The sequence below is a fragment of the Aulonocara stuartgranti genome, assembly GCF_965226115.1.
Source record: "Aulonocara stuartgranti genome assembly, chromosome: 23".
Classification (NCBI taxonomy): domain Eukaryota; kingdom Metazoa; phylum Chordata; class Actinopteri; order Cichliformes; family Cichlidae; genus Aulonocara; species Aulonocara stuartgranti.
Window position 1 is genome coordinate 16,616,501 of NC_138958.1, and position 6,027 is coordinate 16,622,527.

Below are 6,027 nucleotides of genomic sequence, written 5' to 3' on the forward strand. Positions count from 1 at the left end.
AGACAATTTAAAGTTTTAGATTTTAAATAGACTATATACATTTCAATGGGAGCAACAGGACGGTCAGATGTTGCTGAATTTACTACAGAGCAGGATGGATTGTAGAGTAGCAAACATTGTTGGAAAACACGTTTTCAACACTGCAGGTTACCTGGTGTAGTGTTTTTCAGCTAGAAAGAAACATGGTCTGACTCCTACCTATATAAAGAGTAACTGAAGGTTAAATGCAGTTAACATGTCCTGTTTTAAGCCAGGCACTTACACCTCGGCTCTGCTGTGTCTCAGCCACCACCGCTCTGGCAGCAAGAGCGCTAGAGCCAGAGTAGGGGAGAGGCGAGCTGGAACAAACCATTTTGGGAGGGGTGGTTATCTATACTTTTGTTAAAATGTTACGTCTCAAACAAGTACAGTACTGTATGCTTTTTGGGTCATTCCTACTATTCGGTGCCATTTCAGTGTGATCACTCTTCATCAAAAAATACAAAATTTTGAATTATTTTAACATTTCATCTAAAAGAGGGATTTTCAACCTATAAGAAAAATGTATTGGTCCAGCTAAGGATATTATATTATAATATTTTTTAAAATCAAAGTCTTTACCCATGACGTGCCAAATGTCCACCCTGTTACAGGACATTCAATTTTCTATTAATAACTGTTTTGAATACACAGTTATAGTAATATTTACATTTTCTAAAAGCTACAATGTCCCTTTTTAAAATCTGCAAGGAAATTTCAAGGAAGTATTTTAAACAAGCATTATATTAAAAGAAGACAGGTTCAGTTTTAAGACAGTGTAATTTCAAAAGATTGTTTTTAGATTCAAAGGAGATATAAAAAAAAAATTGGCTCCATTTTTAAGTAACTTAATTTTGCTGATTCATTCCCTCCCAATAACCAAAGAGACATGCATTATGTTTGTTGATTTGATTTAATTAACAAAAGAAACACACAGGTAACAGGGTGGACAGAGGAGAAACAGGGTGGACAGGAGGTAACAGCGTGGACATAACATCAGTGACAAAAAATACCACCTTAAAGAAACTTTGAACACCTTCACCATGCCCGTCCAACCAACACAGGTAGATACATGTCCACATTAAACAAGCAAATTTTCACTGTACACCCAACATAATGAACATTTTTCTCACACATTTTACCTATGCAACAGACCAGCAACTCCAGTTTTTTTCAAGGAAATCCCACACTTTCCTCTCCAGCTGAACTGACCTCTTATTCAAAGGTGTTGGTTCTTTCATCAGACACACAACCTGGTCATCCCTATACCAGGTTATGTCCTCACGTGGACTTGGCCAGTGGAACTTGTTGGTCCCGTTCTTGTGCATGCATTTCACTTTAACATCCTCTTCAACCTCCAGAATGATTCCTGGGTAGGGTTCACCATCGTAGTTGATAATGCACCACTGACCAATATGATCTTTTGTGATGTTCTCAGGCCGGGTTGGTCCCTCAGTGCAATGTGGACTTGCCTCTTGACTAAGGCTTATCTCCTTCAGGCCATAGCATTCACAGTCCAGTACACCTTTGTCTGCCTGGCAAAGGCAGGTTATGTCCCTGTATTTTATTGTTCCTGGAGAGAAACTGAGTACTTGGTGGATTTTCATGGTTCCTTTGACAGGCACAAGTGTCGGTCCATCAATAATTTCTTTTACTTTCCTCTCAACATCATCTTCTCCCACAAAAAAAAGTTCCACTGAAGTGCCCATGTCTCTCAGCTTGTGAAACATAGCTTCTGCGTTGGGGATATCTCCTCCATGGCGGACAATTGTGTCAGCTGACCTTTTAAGGGTGGCTCCAATACCATCTGGAGCCCCCTTTCCATGGCTGGCCTCAAAAAAGTTCCAGCTGATGTTTTTTTTTTTTGATCAAGGTCTTTTTATTGAACAAAGAATTGCTTCCAACAACAATTATGGCAAAATTAACAAACAGTTGTGCCCCCACCCCCCCAGAACAGTGTAACTAAAACCCAGCCAGAGAGGAAAGGAGAGACAAAATAACATAAAATAAAATAAAGTTACAGATACAAAGTAAATAATAAAATAAATGAACAACAGCAAGAGAAAAAAACAAAAACAAAAAAAAACCCCACTCACACGCACATTAAGCAATAGTATCCGGACTTAATCTTTCAAAGTAAGTAAGAAAAGGTTGCCATGTGTCATAGAACCGCCGAACCGAACCTTTTACAGTGTAGCGGATCTTTTCCAGCTGAGTATAGTACATGACATCCTTAACCCATTGCCCATATACAGGTGGAAGTGGCTCTTTCCATTTCAATAATATCATTCTATGGGCCAAAAGAATGCAGAAGGCCAGAAGATCAGAGTGTGATTTGGAAAGACTGGCATCACAAGGCGTCACTCCAAAAATAGCTATAAACGGGCAGGGTGCAATTGGAACACCAAATATGTTGGATATGGTTTCAAATATGCTTTTCCAAAAGCTACCCAGTTTTGGACACGCCCAGAACATGTGAAATAGGGAAGCAGGCTCTCGTTTGCACCGGTCACATGTGGAGTCAAACCCATCCTTGATTTTGCTCAGTCTAGTTTTAGACCAATGGAGACGGTGAACAACTTTGAACTGAATCACCACATGTTTAAGGCAAATAGATGATGAAGAAATGCTATTGATTATCTTGTGCCAAGTCTCATCTGTAATCCGTTGGCCAAGATCACTTCCCCATCGTTCCCTAAGTGATTGCAATGTGGACAGCCTAAAATTACTCAACAGCTCATAAACATCACTTATAACCCGCTTAGCATTTGGCTTAAAATCAAAAATATCATCCAAAAGGGATGGTGGTGGACAGGACGGAAAGCAGTCAGTATTAGAAGCAACAAAATTCCTGAGTTGTAGATACCTGAAAAAGTGTGACTGAGGGATCTTGAACTTGTTCACCAGCTGTTCAAATGAGGAAAAGATATTGTCCGTGAAAAGAGCAGCCATTGACGTTATTCCCAGCTTTGTCCATATGTTAAATGCCTCGTCCGTCAAGGATGGGGAGAACATGCAATGTCTATGCGGTGGTGCATTAAGAGAGAGTTCAGTCTGTTTAAAGTGCCGTCTGAGCTGATACCATAACTTCAGTGAGTGGACAACAAGAGGATTCGTGGTGAAGCTGGAGATCGGTCCCGCCAGAGGTAATCTGGCACACAGCAAAGACACCAGGGAGGATTGACTCACCGACAGCCGCTCCAGTGTTACCCATGATGATGATAAATTATCATGGTCTTTCATCCAGTACAATAATGCTCTTATATTAGCTGCCCAGTAATAAAACAGAAAATTTGGGAGTGCCAAGCCTCCTGCGCTCCGCGGTCTTTGTAATACACTCTGTTTCAGCCTAGGTGGTTTTTTGTTCCAAATGAAGGAGGAGATTTGACTATTTAGATTATTAAAAAAAGACTTGGTTAAAAAAATTGGAAGACACTGAAAAAGATATAGAAATTTAGGGAATATAGTCATCTTAATGATATTTAATCTACCACCCAGCGAAAGAGGCAAGGACTCCCACTTTCCAAAATCCTCCTTTAGTTTAGACAATAAAGGAAGATAATTAGTTTTATACAAGTCTCTATGATTCTGCGTAATCCAAATGCCCAAGTATTTGAACTTGTTATAGCTGAGCTTGAAAGGTGCTAAAATAGACGAAAGTTCCCCGGTTATTGTACCTAAAGGCATTGCCTCACTTTTCCCGAAATTCACCTTATATCCGGAAATTGTCCCGAATTCCTTAAGTACATCTAAAAGTTTAGGGAGGCTATTTGAAGGGTTGGAAATAAACAAGAGCATGTCGTCGGCATAAAGAGAGACGACGTATTCCCTCAACCTCAACACAGTGTCTTAGAGCAATAGCTAGCGGTTCAATTGCGATGGCAAAAAGGAGAGGTGACAAAGGGCACCCCTGTCGTGTGCCACGCTGAAGCTGAAAAAAGGGGGACAGACTATTGTTGGTCCGAATGGCTGCTACAGGGTCACAGTACAATACTTTTATCCAGGATACAAAATTACTCCCGAGGCCAAATTTTTCAAGCGTATGGAAAAGAAAGTCCCATCTCACCCGATCAAACGCTTTCTCAGCATCAAGTGAAATAACAGTTTCCAATACAGTACCTTTGACATGGCTATAGATTATATTTAATAAACGTCTAATATTAAAAAACGAGTACCTGTTTTTGATAAAGCCTGTCTGATCAGGTGAGATAATGGAGGGCAGATGTTTCTCTAAACGGCGGGCCAACACTTTAGCAAGGATTTTGGTGTCGGTGTTCAGCAGAGATATTGGACGGTATGAGCCACAATCTAAATGATCCTTATCCTTTTTTAGAATTAGGGAGATCACTGCTTGACGCATTGTTGGAGGCAAGGATTGTGAGAGGAAAGATTCTTCAAAAGTCGATTTTAACAATGGATTCAATTGGTTAGAAAACTTCTTAAAAAAATCGGAAGGATACCCGTCGGGGCCAGGTGATTTTCCAGACTGCATACTCCGTATGGCCATTTCAATTTCAGCATCAGAAATGGGCTCCTCCAAACTGGTGGCCGCATCTTCTCCTAAGGAAGGGATATCAAGTTTCTCAAAGAAATTTTCTAGAGCCAGGTCATCCTTAGCCGGGGGGGAGCTGTATAAAGTCTGATAGTATCTAAAAAAAACTATTATTTATACCTTGGTTATCCGTGCATCTTATTCCCTGGTCATTCCGGATCTCAGGGATAGCTTGATTAGCTGTTCTTTGTCGTAGCTGATGAGCTAGCAGCTTGCCTGTTTTTTCTCCATGCTCATACGAGTAGCTACGCAACTTCGAAATTAGATACTCAGCCTGTTTTGTAGATAGAAGATTATATTCAGTTTGTAATTTCAGCCTACGTTTATATAATACCGGGTCAGGGGAATGGCTATATACAGCGTCTAGTTTAGTAATTTCGTCAGCCAATAGAGAGAGTTGCTCAGTATCCCTCTTCCTTTTGTTCGCACAGAATGAGATTATCTGGCCTCTCAGATATGCTTTTAGAGATTCCCAAACAGTTGATGGTGACATCTCTGGAGTTTGATTGATGGCAAGAAAGAAATCTATTTGAGACCTAATATAATTAACAAACTCTTCGTCTGCTAACAATACTGGGTTGAACCTCCATGGCCGATAATTGGAGTAGGCATTGGGAATACGCAGTGAAAGAACAACAGGTGAATGATCTGAAATCACCATGGCCTTGTAATCACAGTCTGTCACCAAAGGGAGGAGTTTTTTGTCCAGAAAGAAATAATCTATACGAGTATATGTTTTATGGACATTAGAAAAAAAAGAATATTGACTTGAAGTTGGGTTACGAAATCTCCATACATCAGCTAACCCGTAGTTATGAAGAAAACGCTGTATAACACGTGCTGATTTTGAAATAGGCGTGCATTTGTGCAAGCTGCGGTCCATAGCAGATAATGAGCAATTTAGGTCCCCACCAAGAATAATATTATGCGTTGCCATGTTGGGAAGCCGTGCAAAGACATTAGTGAAAAAACTATGATCGTCCCAGTTAGGGGCATAGACATTCGCTAAAATCAAGGGGAAACCATATAAATGTCCTACAACTACAACAAAACGGCCTGCAGGGTCTTCATCTACAGTTGTGGCTATAAATGGTAAAGTTTTGCTTATCAATATTGCTGTCCCCCGAGCTTTAGAATTAAATTTAGAGTGATATATCTGGCCTACCCATCCAGACTTGATTCGAAGATGATCAGAGGTACGCAGATGCGTTTCCTGGAGAAATGCTATATCCGTTCTAAGTCGTTGTAAATGAGTAATAACCTTTTTCCGCTTGACTGGATGGTTGAGTGATTTTACATTCCAGCTTACAAAATTTACCACCCGATCACTAAATGATCGCGCTGTGCTCATCCCTGCTCAAATAGTAAAATATGAAAGCTCCAGATGCACAACAGGCATAGGAGAAGAGGAAAGAGAGGGGAGGAAGAAGAAGGAAAAAAAAAAAAAAGAAGGGAAA